General features: G+C 31.8%; 1 non-coding gene across 1 annotated transcript; it reads left to right on the top strand.

Annotated features, from left to right (window-relative positions):
• The first annotated feature begins 12,705 nt into the window (after positions 1-12,705).
• Positions 12,706-12,789, top strand: TRNAM-CAU (transfer RNA methionine (anticodon CAU)). Its single transcript is given in 2 exon segments — positions 12,706-12,743; positions 12,754-12,789. It is a non-coding gene; the product is annotated as a tRNA-Met (tRNA).
• Positions 12,790-13,084: the final 295 nt, after the last annotated feature.

The raw sequence follows: 13,084 nt of genomic DNA, 5'->3' as shown, positions 1-13,084 counted from the left end.
GGTTGCATAAGGGTAAATGAATAAGGTCTTTGGATTAAGCTAATTGATTAATTAGTAGGCCCTATTAGGTTAATTAATCAATTAGAACCCATTTTGAGCTAGATTAAGTGACCCAAGCCCATGTGGGCTCAAGTCACTTAAGCCCACTTAGGAACCCTATAAATACCCCTTAGGGGTTAGGGTTTCCATAGATTTTGTCTTCCACCATCCAAAGAGATTGAAAGTCATAGCATCCACCCTCTTTTCCTCCCCACCAAAAGTGTGTCAAGATCAAGGTTCGAGTCATTGGGTGGAAGACTTAGGTTTCAGATTTCTGGGATTTCGATTTTCATCTTCACCATGTGGATTTGATTTGGGAACATCTGAATCTGAGGTATGGTTTTCATTAGAACTTTTTGAATCCTTTTAAATTATAAAAATGTTATTTTTCCATTGTGTATAGGATTTAGAAAAAGCCTAGGATAGTTATTCATGTTCCTAACATGATCCGAACTTGGGAAACGGAGAGATCCAAGTTTTTCTCTTAACTGGTATCAGAGCCATAGGTTAGTAATCGTGCTAGAACCATTCTAGGGTGTGCTAACTTGTTTTTGCAAGGTTTTTGTTTATCCCATGGCCTTAGGGATAATTAATGAGTTTTCTTTATTATGATCTTGTTATAATATGATGGTTATAATTGTGATTGCTTTTTATTAGGGATATAATAATTACTTGGATTGGTTTTTACTTTTCCTAGATGGGTTGTAAGCCTCATAAGAGGTATAGGATTTTTGTTCTTTTGTAAAAAACCATTTTTTATCTTAGAATGATATGTAAACTCCAAATCTTTGGATTTGTTGTAAAAAAAAAACCATTTTTTTTTATCATTCTTTGTAACCTATGGAGAGTATGGAAGCAATCTGAAGCATCACAAAGTGTTTGTGTACATTCCCTTGCTGGAAAAGAGAAAATAAGGCTTCTTAAAGTTTCTTTCATGAGTTTATATGGTGATTTAAGGGAAAAGAAAGAATCTTGGAAGTTCTTGACTTGAGATCCTTGGCAGCACAGTTTTGCCATCTTTAACTTAAAATCAGGATGACTTCTTCTGAATTTCTTGGATCAAGCCACCTATCTTTTTTAATCTTAGGAAGTCATGAATCCAACGCTTCAAACGGATCATAATTCGGAGTTGAAATGAGGGAGTTATAGCTTATTGAAGCTAGGCTGCGCAAATAGCATGGCAGCACAGTGACGCTGACTTCAACTCAAAATCGGGACTCCCTCCTATGAGATTTTTGGGGCAAACCACATAATTTTTTAATCTTAGGAAGTAAAAAATCCAAGACTTCAAACATATCACAATTCGGAGTTGAAACGAGGGAGATATGACTGATTAAAGCAAGGCTGTGCAAAGAGCATGGCAGTACAATAATGCTGACTTCAACTCAAAATAGGGGCTACCTCCCATGAGCTTTTTGAGAGAAACCACATATGGTTTTGAAGCTCAAGAAGTTAAGAATCCAGTGCTTCAAACGGATTGCAATTCAGAGTTGAAACAAGAGAGATATGGTTGATTGAATCAAGGTTGCGCAAAGGGCATGCAATTATTGGATTGAGCTCGAGCCAATTTGTTTTTTATTGTTTGGGCTCAATTTTTGGGCCTCTTTTTGGGCTTTTTTGTGGCAATTGGGCCCATTGGGTTTTTCTTTTTTCACTAACCCTATCTTTGGTTGTAGGGCTATTTTGGTAATTTGAAGTTTATCCAAGTTTTAGTTACCTTTGCAATAGGATCCCTAAGGCCATGAGAATTATTTATTTAATTTCCTTTCATGTCTTTTATACTTTTTTATTTTTGACATAGAATATATTTTGGTACTCTTAAGTTAATGAATTTTCATTTTTTTTTCTCTTTTTTAGATAATTTATTAAATTGGAATGTGCTAGGAGTTATGACATTTTTATTTTAGGTAAAGACAAGTTGGAAAAAAAATAAGGAACTTACTTCCTTTTCAAAATTAAACTCTTAGAGATTTTTTTTTTTTAAATAAATCTTTTTATATTTTAGATCTCTAAGAATCTTTTTATTTTAAGGAAAAAGTTTTATTTTTCCAAATCTTTACGAAATAAAATCTTTCATATTTAGCACAAGATTCTAATTTAAAGAAATAAATTATTTTTGGAAAATATATGATAGATAATTCATTATTAAGATAGCTTACCAAGATATTGTTTCAATTAAAATGGTAATTTTGGATTTTCTTAAAAGAAAAAAATTTCATGAGTTTTATTTCCACCATTATTTATTTAAGAAATTGGTTGTTGTCATTTGGAATTTCAAATTCCTTTTGGGACTTTCCTTTATTTGGGTTAGGTGGTTCTCCAAGCTCTCTCCCCTAGAAAGAAGGAGAATGACACCTAAATTGGTTCTCCAGGCTCTCCCTCCATGAGAGAATGAGGAAACCATCTAATTTGAAAACGAAAGTTCAAGGATAAGGAATATGAAAGATATCTCTATTTGGTACAGGAGTCCCAATTCAAGTAATAAATAAAAGTTTTGGAAATTCTCATGATAGATAATCTATTTTAAGATAGTTACCAAAATTATCTTAAAGTCTCTCTTCGAAAATATTAAGTGGGAATGGGTCATAGGCAAGCCCATATCCTCCAAGACCGAGCCCATCTTGATTTTGGGCCCATCACCATCCTAAAGATGGGGTGGCCTAAGGAATCAAGGGATATGGACTATCCTTTATGGACAAGGCTATATATGTTTGTAGTGGGAGTGGCCAATCCTAAAGATGGAACTCTTCACTTGGTAACATTGATGTCAAGGATCTTGGTTACACACTTAACTTAGACATGAAGTGGTAGAATCACCTAAAGTGGTCCCACTTGCATGTTCTAAGGGCTAAATATAAAGGTATGTTGATCAATGCCTTATGATAACCTTTAGAGGTTTAAGGTAGGTTGATTAATTAGAGAGGCTTTCTCCCTAGTAATAAGAGTCATGACCTGCCTAAAGTAGGTATGATTCTTATGGTACTAAGATACCTTGCATGAATATATGCAGTTTGAGAGCACTACATTTTTGCTAAATGTATTACCAACTTACCTTGAATGCTCAGTTTCTTTTTATTAATGCATGGAATTATTATATTTATTACAGATATCATGTCTTTAACCTATCACCTATTATCTTTTGTTTAAATTGGACCTAATTATATTTTGAAAATAATCTGGATATAATATTAATTGCATAGAAGTTGATTTTGGTAGGGTTTGTTATTTCTTTTGAACAAACATATCATAAAGTAAGAGAAACATATCAAAGGTGGCATAAGACAAATCAAAAGACTAAGTCTATCATACTTGCGTCTTTAGATAATGTGTTTCAAAAGCAACACATGTCTATTGTCATAGTCTATGATATTCTCTTTAAAGTTGCAAGGGTTATTTGGTGATAAGAACAAGTCAACTAGACAAGTTACCCTTAAGACTATTATGAACACCAGGATTCAAGTTATCTTAGAGATCTTACCAAATTCTTTTGGGATGGGTAAGAAGATTCTTAAAGAGTAAAAGGGTGTACATATGGAAGTCAAGGTTCTTCAGGCTTTTCTACCAAGAAAAATTAAAAAAAACACCAAATAAGGGAAGTTCAAGAAAGGAATGAGATGACAAACTCATGTGCATTGATTCCTTTGTGACCTTTTAGGATACTAGAAAATGAATGCTCATAATGCCTAAGGATAGGCAAGTACACATCATATTCTCATTATTAAATAAATAGTGGTGGATTTCACCAATTGTGGTAGATAGATTCTAGCCCCACTATCTATAGTTCTTTACAGGGTTTTCAACAAGTGAGAAGGTTACATGATAGGATTATATTTACCTTAACTTCAGTTGCAAGGTTAATTGTGCAAGCTAGTGGGAAGTATTACCTTTTTTATGTGAGACTCTATTATCATTTTTCCATGTAATGAGAATAGTTAGATCTCACTAAAAGAAAGAACCTAGCACTAATCAAACATTTGGCTTCTAATGCCTAGGTCATATTAATCTATATAGGATCCAAAGACTAATTAAGTCTAGACCTTCTTAATCCAGAAGATCTTTTAGTCTATGAATCCTATATAGATGGTAAAATGACCAAGAGGCCCCTTTATTTTTTAAGGACTTGGAACCAAGGAATGTTTGGAGTTAGTGCATACTCTCATATATGAACCTTTTTTTCTTTTGTTATATATGGAAAGTATGGGTATTTGATCATTTTATTGATAAATACTCTAGTTTTGGATATATATATATATATATAGGAAATTTGATGCCTTTGATAAATTCATTGAATTTAAGGTGGAATCAAATAACCTATTGGGTAAACATATGAAGACACTTCCATTAGATCGAGGTAATGTGTCTAGTAGATTCGATCCTTTCTATATGGAGCATGAGATGATATCTTAGTTGTGTGCACAAAGACTCCACTGCAAAATGGAGTAATGACAAGAAGATATTAAACTATAAAAGACAGTGAGATTGATAATTGATTTCTCATTACTTCCCATATTCTTTAGGGATAAATCTTAAAGGATGTATAATACATTTTTTTCTAAAGAGGTATATCACTTTATAAGATATCCAAGAGAATTCAGGGATTATTACTTTATAGTCAGGATTATCAAAAGGTGTTTGTTGTTATAAATACCAGATTTCTTATGAAGACTATATGATATGTAATAAACCAAAAAATGATATAGATTGGAGAATACTAGAAGATAGTCCCACTATACACAACATACTACAGATCTAGTACCAACCTTTCACATTTCTCATACATCGACGCCTTGTCATAGTAGAAGGGTTGTTAAACAACCAGACTAATTCATGTATTTGGGAAAGTCTTTCGATGCCATTCTAAAGGAACATGAGATCGATCCCATAGATTAAGATAAAGCAATGAGTGATGTGGATGCACATTTTTGGCAAAAAGATATGGAGGCAGAGTTAGAATCCTTGTGATTCTAATGTAGTCTGGGTTCCTACAGAAGCACCTAAATGGATAAAACCCATAGATGTAAGTTGGTCTACAAAAGGAACAAAGGAGTATATGGAAAAATTTATTTTTATGTGGCTAGGTTGTAGGTAAAGGTTATAGTTCGAGACATTATTTCAAATATAGGAAACCTTTTCACTAGTGCCCATAGTCAGATCCATCAGAGTACTCCTACCCATTACAGTGTATCTTGTTTATGAGATAGTTCAATAGGAAGTCAAGATAGTGTTCTTAAATGATTATCTTGATATTAGCATCTATATGATGTAATAAGATATTTTCATAGAAAAGGGCCTTGTGTGTACAAGAAGATGCAGGGAAGCATGGTGGTTTTTATGATCTTGTATGTTAATGACATTCTACTCATTAATAATGATTTAAGGTTATTATCATCGATTAAGATCTAGTTGTCTACTCAATTCTAGATGAAAGATTTAGGAAAAGTGCAATATATTCTTAGGATTAAGGTCCTTAGGGATCACAAGAATAGGAAACTTGTGTCATCTCAAGCTACCTACATAGATAAGCTTTTGGTCAAGTATGTGATGTAGGATTGCAAGAAAGGTTTGTTACCTTTTAGGCATGGAATTCTTCTTTCTCGGGATCAATATCCTAAAACACCTGAGGAGAAAGAGCGCATGTAGTCAGTACCCTATGCCTTTATATTGGGTAGTCATTTGTATGTGATGTTATGTACGAGGCCAGATATTTGCTTTGAAGTGGGTATGGTGAGTAGCTATCAGTTTAATCCAAGTCCAAAATATTGGACAACTGTCAAGCATCTACTCAAGCATCTTAGGAGAACAAGGTATTATGTGCTTGTGCTCCAAAGTGTTGAGATATTTTAAAGGGCGACATGATGGTTAATAAGATACCTTCTGTGGAGAACCTGGTAGATCCCTTCACCAAGACATTGACAAGGAGAGTCTTTGTTGGTCATAGGGATAACATAGGTTCCAGATGAGTATCTAACATGCTTTATAGGCATGATGCTTTGAGAGTTGGTGGGAAAATGTTGGGATAAAGCCCTTAAAAGCATGACATGATGTAATAAAATTAGAATTCATTATTTATTTAATGATGTTCCAATTTCACTTGTATCTATCCTCATTCCATATATTATACTTTATAAGCATTGTTGCCTACATCTTTTGCATTATACGTGACGTAGTACATTAGCAGTTACATAGAAGATCTAGGTCATGGGTTCCTTGCAAATAAATGACTTGTTCACAATTGGTTCATGGGTCTAGGCAACCCATTAGAGGTTGTAGTGCACCACCTCCTAATTAGAGGAATGGTTGGTCTTGGCTATCGGGATGGGTTTCCCATGGTGAGTGCACTAGTGTGTATGGTTACATACTGCTTCATTGTGTTGTCTCTCAACATTGAGAGAATATTGAGTTTGTGCTAAAGCTAGCAATGACTTTGACCTACGAGTGAAATCGTAAGTTGATCATATATTCCCTATGGATTGAGTCATCAATGATGGAAGTCAGTAGCAATAGGTATTTTCAATAGAGGCATCATGATATCTCTTGGGATTGAGACAGTGTGTCCCCTTGGGTGATCTTAAGGAGGTGTGTTCATGAAAACTATGTCATAGTAGTTCCTTAAGTGGAACTTGACATAAGAAGCTCTTTTGAGACCTAAGATATATCAATTAAACACAAAATAGGAGGATTTGTAACTCAAGGATGGTAGAGGTAGTCTTGAAAGACTGATAGCTTTCACCTTGGTAGACTACAGACACCAATTCATGGGGAGACTGAACACAATGGATAGCAGGTCACGGACCTAAGCACTTAGTGTCTCGTTGTTATTTACATAGGATACTGAAGTTTGATTGATTCTTTGTAGTGGGATGTTGAATCAACTTTAAAATTGGATTCTAAGGGAGTCAATATTCCCATGGGTCCTAGTAGTCTCCACTTTGAGCTCATATACCTTGTTAGCATGGGTTATAAGAATCGGATTGGCTTTAGGTTCACTTTTGTGCACAAAGGCGTTTTGGTAATTACGCAAGGTTACATAGGGGTAAGTAAACAAGGTCTTTAGATTGGGCTAATTGATTAATTAGTAGGGTCTATTGGGTTAATTAATCAATTAGAACTCATTTTGAGCTAGATTAAGTGACCCAAGCCCATGTGGGCTCAAATCACATAAGCCCATTTAGGAACCCTATAAATACCCTCTAGGGGTTACGGTTTCCATAACTCTTGTCTTCCATCATCCAAAGAGATTGACAGCCATAGCATCCACCCTCTCTTCCTTACCACCGGAAGTATGCCAAGATCAAGGTTTGAGTCATCGGGCGAAAGACTTCGGGTTTACAAGACTTTTGCGATTTCGATCTTCATATTCACCATATGGATTTGATTCGAGAGTATCCAAATATGAGGTATGGTTTTCATTAGCACTTTTTGAATCCTTTTAAAGTATAAAAATGTTATTTTTCCATTGTGTATAGGATTTAGAAAAAGCCTCGGATAGTTATGCATGTTCCTAACCTGATCCGGACTTAGGAAATGGAGATATCCGGGTTTTTCCCTTCATCTTCGTCATCCATGGGTTTTCCTAGAAGAGCAAGTTCATCAACACGTGTCTTTATAAATTACATGTGTTCGGTGATCGTCTGAGAACCTTTGGTAACATGCTTGAGTTGTTCCTTAATCGGCTTAATGTGGCCTCAAGAAGGATGTGCTTAGGTATTGGCAAGAGTGGTCCAAGCTTCATGTGACGTTTTGGCCTATTGAATGAGTGGAATAATAGACAAAATGGAGAGCTAACTAAGGTACCAAAAATTAATTTATCCTAACGTGTCCAAGTATGGTATTCCAAATTAGGTGCAATTGTATTAGTTTTTTTTATAGTAGATAGGGACCATGGATGAGATCCATCAATAAATTTTTAAAGATCATAACCAGTGAGAAGTACTTCAATTTAGAGTTTCCATAAAAGATAATTGGTGGAGATAAGTTTGATGGTGTTTTGATTGGAGATATGAATAAGGGTGAAAGGTTTATTAGGTTCTTTGGGCATTCAATATGGCAATTTAAACATTTCCAACCATGATGTGGTTGGGAAAGAGAGAAGAAGAAGAGATAGGCCTAAAAAAAAATGAAGCTCTGATACCATAAAGAGGAATAATAGATGACAAAAATATGGTATATCATTCTCATCAATGATTATGAATATTTATAGACAAATACAATTGAGTTCTATTATAATTCAAACTTTATTTCATACTTTAATTCAAACTAATAGTAGACTTCTACTCTTGTTCAAATTCCATATTCTACTATAATTCGAATAATAATAAATAAATAAACACTAATAGTTAAATTAAGAATGACCATTTAAATTATATATTTTCTTTATTAAAAACCCGCACATCCAACTGCACCATTGTCATTACTGGTGAGTATGGGTTAGGGGTAAGGATTGCAACAACAAAAAAAAAAGGACGTAAGGATTGCAAAAAAGAAAATAGGACCAAAAGGCTATAAAAAGAAAATGGGACCTAAAATAGAGAAGTGTCCTACGTATGGGGTTGAGAGTGAGGATTGCAAAAAAATTAAAAAATAGGACCTGAAATGGAGAAACAAGAGGGAAACAAAAGGTTTAAAAAATGAGGGAACAAGAGTAAAAGGGTGTCCACGTGGGTAAAAAGTGTTAAATTGGATATTATTTTTGTGAAACCAAGGTTTGGTTAATCTCAGTTTTGATGATAATAAAACAAGGTTTGGAACTAATGATTATATTTCAAATGTGATTAGGAAAGAAGATTTCCAAAGTGGTAATCACAAAGACAAAATCAAGTTAAAGGAAAATCAATAAGAAGAATAATACCTCAAAGAGAAATGTTTTTTAAGACCTAAGCTTCATAGGATCTCTTTATAAGGTTGGTGCACTAGGTTTTTCATGTATTACATTTTTTATTTATGCACCAAAATCATCCAAGAGTTATTTTGTTTTAAATCTTTTAAAATTGGATGATTTCATGTTTTCAACTAAAACCTTGTGTCAAATGCTTTCCAAGCTTGTTTAAAAGGTTTTTAAGTTGAAAAATATGGTTGTTGAGCCAAAAATGGCTCAACCGGTTGAACCAGATAAGGAATCGATCGATCTGTTTAACTCAACCGATCGAGGGGTGCAAAAACCTTCTCTTTTTTCCAAAATGCTTGTTCAAGCAGTCGAGGCGATCAAGGGGCGGCCGAGGTCCAACAGTCATCTACCACACATTGAATGCTAACGGCTAGTGAACCGGTCAAATCGGATCTCGATCGAACAAACCCTCAACGGATGGTTTGATTTTTTTTTTCCTCTATAAAAATGCTCAAATCTTCATTATTTTGAGAGCTTAACCTTCCTAAACATTTCTTGAATATATTTGAGCCTTAGGAGAGTGTTTTTTAGTGCACCATTGTTCTTAAACTTGCATATCATTAGTGCACCTTTCAATCCTAATTTTTCTTATATATTTAAGCCTAAAGTTTTGTATTACGATATTATGAAATTGTTTCTTATCTTCATTTATAAACCTTTATGATGAAGAATCTAAGTGTGAGGTATCACTTAGGGATTCTTAAGTGGGGGGTATCACTTAAGGAGTTATTCAAGAGTGAGGTATATGTTGAAGACTGTAAAGAGTGTTTGGAGCCTAAAGTCCAAGAGGGTGGATTAGAACCATAATCCAATTGTATTGTTTGAAGGGTTGGTTTGGAAGTTTTGAATTAGTGGAACCTCAAGCTTGGAATTGAAGTTAGAGGAGAGTGGATGTAAGTTACGTTGTGTTGAACTGATTCGTCCCCAATTGGTGTACCTATTTGATTCAGTCGTCAGACGGGAGTTATCAACAAAATTTATAAACCTAATTCACCATATACTAGGGTAGCATAGCTAGCATAGCATAGTGGTTCTAGGATCGTCCATAGGAGTGGGTTTTCATATCACACATGATATTATTTAAAGAATTGAATTGGTGCTTTTTCTTTATGAGTTAGCTTTAAAAGAAAACATAATTTTGGTTGAAAAAAGTTTAGTTTTAAGTTAACCAAAAATAGTAACTGAGATTAATTACAAAAAAAAGGTTTCTTGGAGTCTTAGGTCACTAGGTTCAAGTTCCTTATACAAAAGGGGAGATTCCGAATCTTTTCCTTTGCCATGGACTACACAAAGTTCTCCCTCATTCTTGGCTTGTTTTAATGATCAAAAAGCTATCAAAACTTGCCAAAAACTGATTAGTAACCCTTGCAATGGTCCTTAATGTGTCAATTGAGTTAAAAGGTAATAAATGTTACTCAAAAGTGTTTAAAAGAGTTTATAACAAGCTATAAAAGAGCACTTTTTTAGTAGTAATCATAAACAACTATAAAAATTCTATGTTTTCATTATCTCTTCCTTACTTTTTTACTTTATATGCAATTATTTTTATATTATTTGATTATATATTTGCATATAATTGTTTCTTGTAGTCACATAATTTAAATTTACAAAAAGAGACCATTACCCTATTAACCTCCCTTGTAGGGTGATTAGCTTAAGTTAGATTAGCTCAATTTTTCTAACAATTTTCAAATCCAATCTATTTATGAGAAAAAAAATTTCAAAATAGCAATATTTTGGTCCAAAACTCTCGATATCTCCATGTGAACGTAGTTAAATTTAAAACTCTTTGGCTCAAGTTTCTATGTTTTTTAAATGCTAATGCTTTTATATTTACTCAATTTTGCTATTTGAAATGTCCACAGCTTAACGGGCTTTGTAACGAATCTTTCCATGTAAATAGTGAAATGGGTAGCGTGATACTACCAGCTAACCCATTTAATAAATGGGTTAAGTATTGACATGATTATAATTCGTTGCCTACATTTAACCTATTTAAAATTTTTCTAAAAAAAAAAAATAGTTACTTTAACTTTAAATTTTTAATTTTTTTAAAATCTTAATTAATTTAATTATAATATGTTTATAATATAGAACTAAATTAAAATTTTAATTTTACACTTATTTATAGTTTTATTTAATTTTTAATTATAAAATCTTTTTAATTTATATAATGAAATATATAAAATTTTATTTAGTTAATTATTTAATTTTTTTTAACTATATGATATTTATAATTAGAAAAAGTATTTTAAATGTTTTCTAATTTTTAAATATATAAAATTAATAACTTTATATGGGTTAAATAGGACATAAATGGGTTAGATCATAAATGACTCATTTTGATATCATTAACTAAGTAGAACAATTTGACAAGAATAAATAAATAGATTAGATAGTTAATCTCGAACACGATTTATTTATTAATAAAACAAAATTCCTATTTTTTTTTATTAATTGTTGACTTAAAATAAATCAAATAATCATATTTCATATAATTGGAGTAAAAATAAATGTTCCATGAATTAGGAAAGTTGACTTCAAGAAAAATTGAATATAACTAATACACGTTCAATTTTTTATCCTTTTCCCTCTTATTTATTAAGCAAACTTATATTTAAAATTTTTTTGAAGAATCCTTATTCAAAAACCAAACCAATAAGAATCAATTAATTTGGATTAAAAAAAATGGGTCAAAAATAAAACCATAGATTTATAAATCCATTATTTTCGTATCATAATTCATCCCATTATCAACTAATTAAATTTTGTAAATTTCTCAATATTCCTTGTTTGGAAAATAAAAACACTAAAATCATATAATTTGGATCACAAATAAATTTTTCTACAATTTTCTTAAATTCAGGCCCTTAAAATATAAAAAAACCAAATTTAATTAACTCTCATCAATGGAAATAAAATTTATTTTAATAAACCTCTAAAACATAACTCTCACTTGTATAAATATTAATTCATTAAAATCAACATTTTCCATTAGCTTTGAAAATAAAATTTTAAAATTTGATGTTCTTAAATTCCCCAAATTGAAGTTCTAAAAAATAATGAATTAATCCCAACAATTGAATCTAAATATGCACCATTTACAAATAAGTGAATAATTATGACCATTTGTTTACTTAGCAACTTAATTTCTAATTTCCTAAGTAATTTTATAATTTACCATTTTAAACTTGTTTCCTTTGTAATCTCTTTTCCATTTTGGTATAATTAGAAATATATCATATTACCATTTTTTTTTCAAATATTTTATTTTAATTATATAAAATTTAATATATTTTTTTTATATTTTGGTATATAATTTGAACATAATCTCCAAAGTATTATAATGCTCTTTAAAATGTCATCCAAATGTAACTTCATAAAATTTTCTCAACTGCTCTTTCTTTTTGTTGCCTCGAGGTGCATTACAAGTAATGTGTATAATTTAGTATTAGAAAATCGATTGTTTCATCTCCCCAAAAGACAAAAAGACCCTATTACCAAGACTCTTTCAATTTAAAAGGAATAGAATAATTAATATGTTATATAAAATGCTAGTAAAACTAAATTATCTCATTATTGAACTTTATTGATTGTTAGTAATATAATTTGATGAGACTCAACACTTAAATTAGTTTCAAAATGAACTATTACATAAAAATTACACACATTTTATGTTTGAACATGCAAGAAAAAAAATAATTAAAAAATATGGAACAAATAGGAAAAGTATGATTGATATTATGTAAACAAGGAAAATATTTGTGTCAAGCTTACCGGATGGGGTGGTGGCGCAGTTGGCTAGCGCGTAGGTCTCATAGCTAAGAGTAATCCTGAGGTCGAGAGTTCGAGCCTCTCTCACCCCACCAACCTTTTTATTTCGTTCAATTTATTTTACTAGTGTCATTATTATTATTTTTTTTTTAATAATTTTGAAAGGACTTAGTAGGTTATTTTATTTTATAAATAAGGATTGCCCATCACTTTATTATTTTATTTCATGAATCAGGATGATAAAGACATTTTACTGATTTATTTTATTAAATAAATATTAAAAGGAAAAAGAAAAAAATATAAGTTTTTCCTCACATTTGATTGCTAATGAAAATATCGCTCTTATCCAAGGAAATGAAGATGTCTCAACTATGAGCTAGGAGCTAT

This window comes from Vitis vinifera, chromosome 7 (genome assembly GCF_030704535.1).
Source record: "Vitis vinifera cultivar Pinot Noir 40024 chromosome 7, ASM3070453v1".
NCBI classification, from domain to species: domain Eukaryota; kingdom Viridiplantae; phylum Streptophyta; class Magnoliopsida; order Vitales; family Vitaceae; genus Vitis; species Vitis vinifera.
The sequence above is the reverse complement of the archived record's forward strand: the minus strand, read 5'-3'. Positions and strand labels throughout refer to the sequence as shown.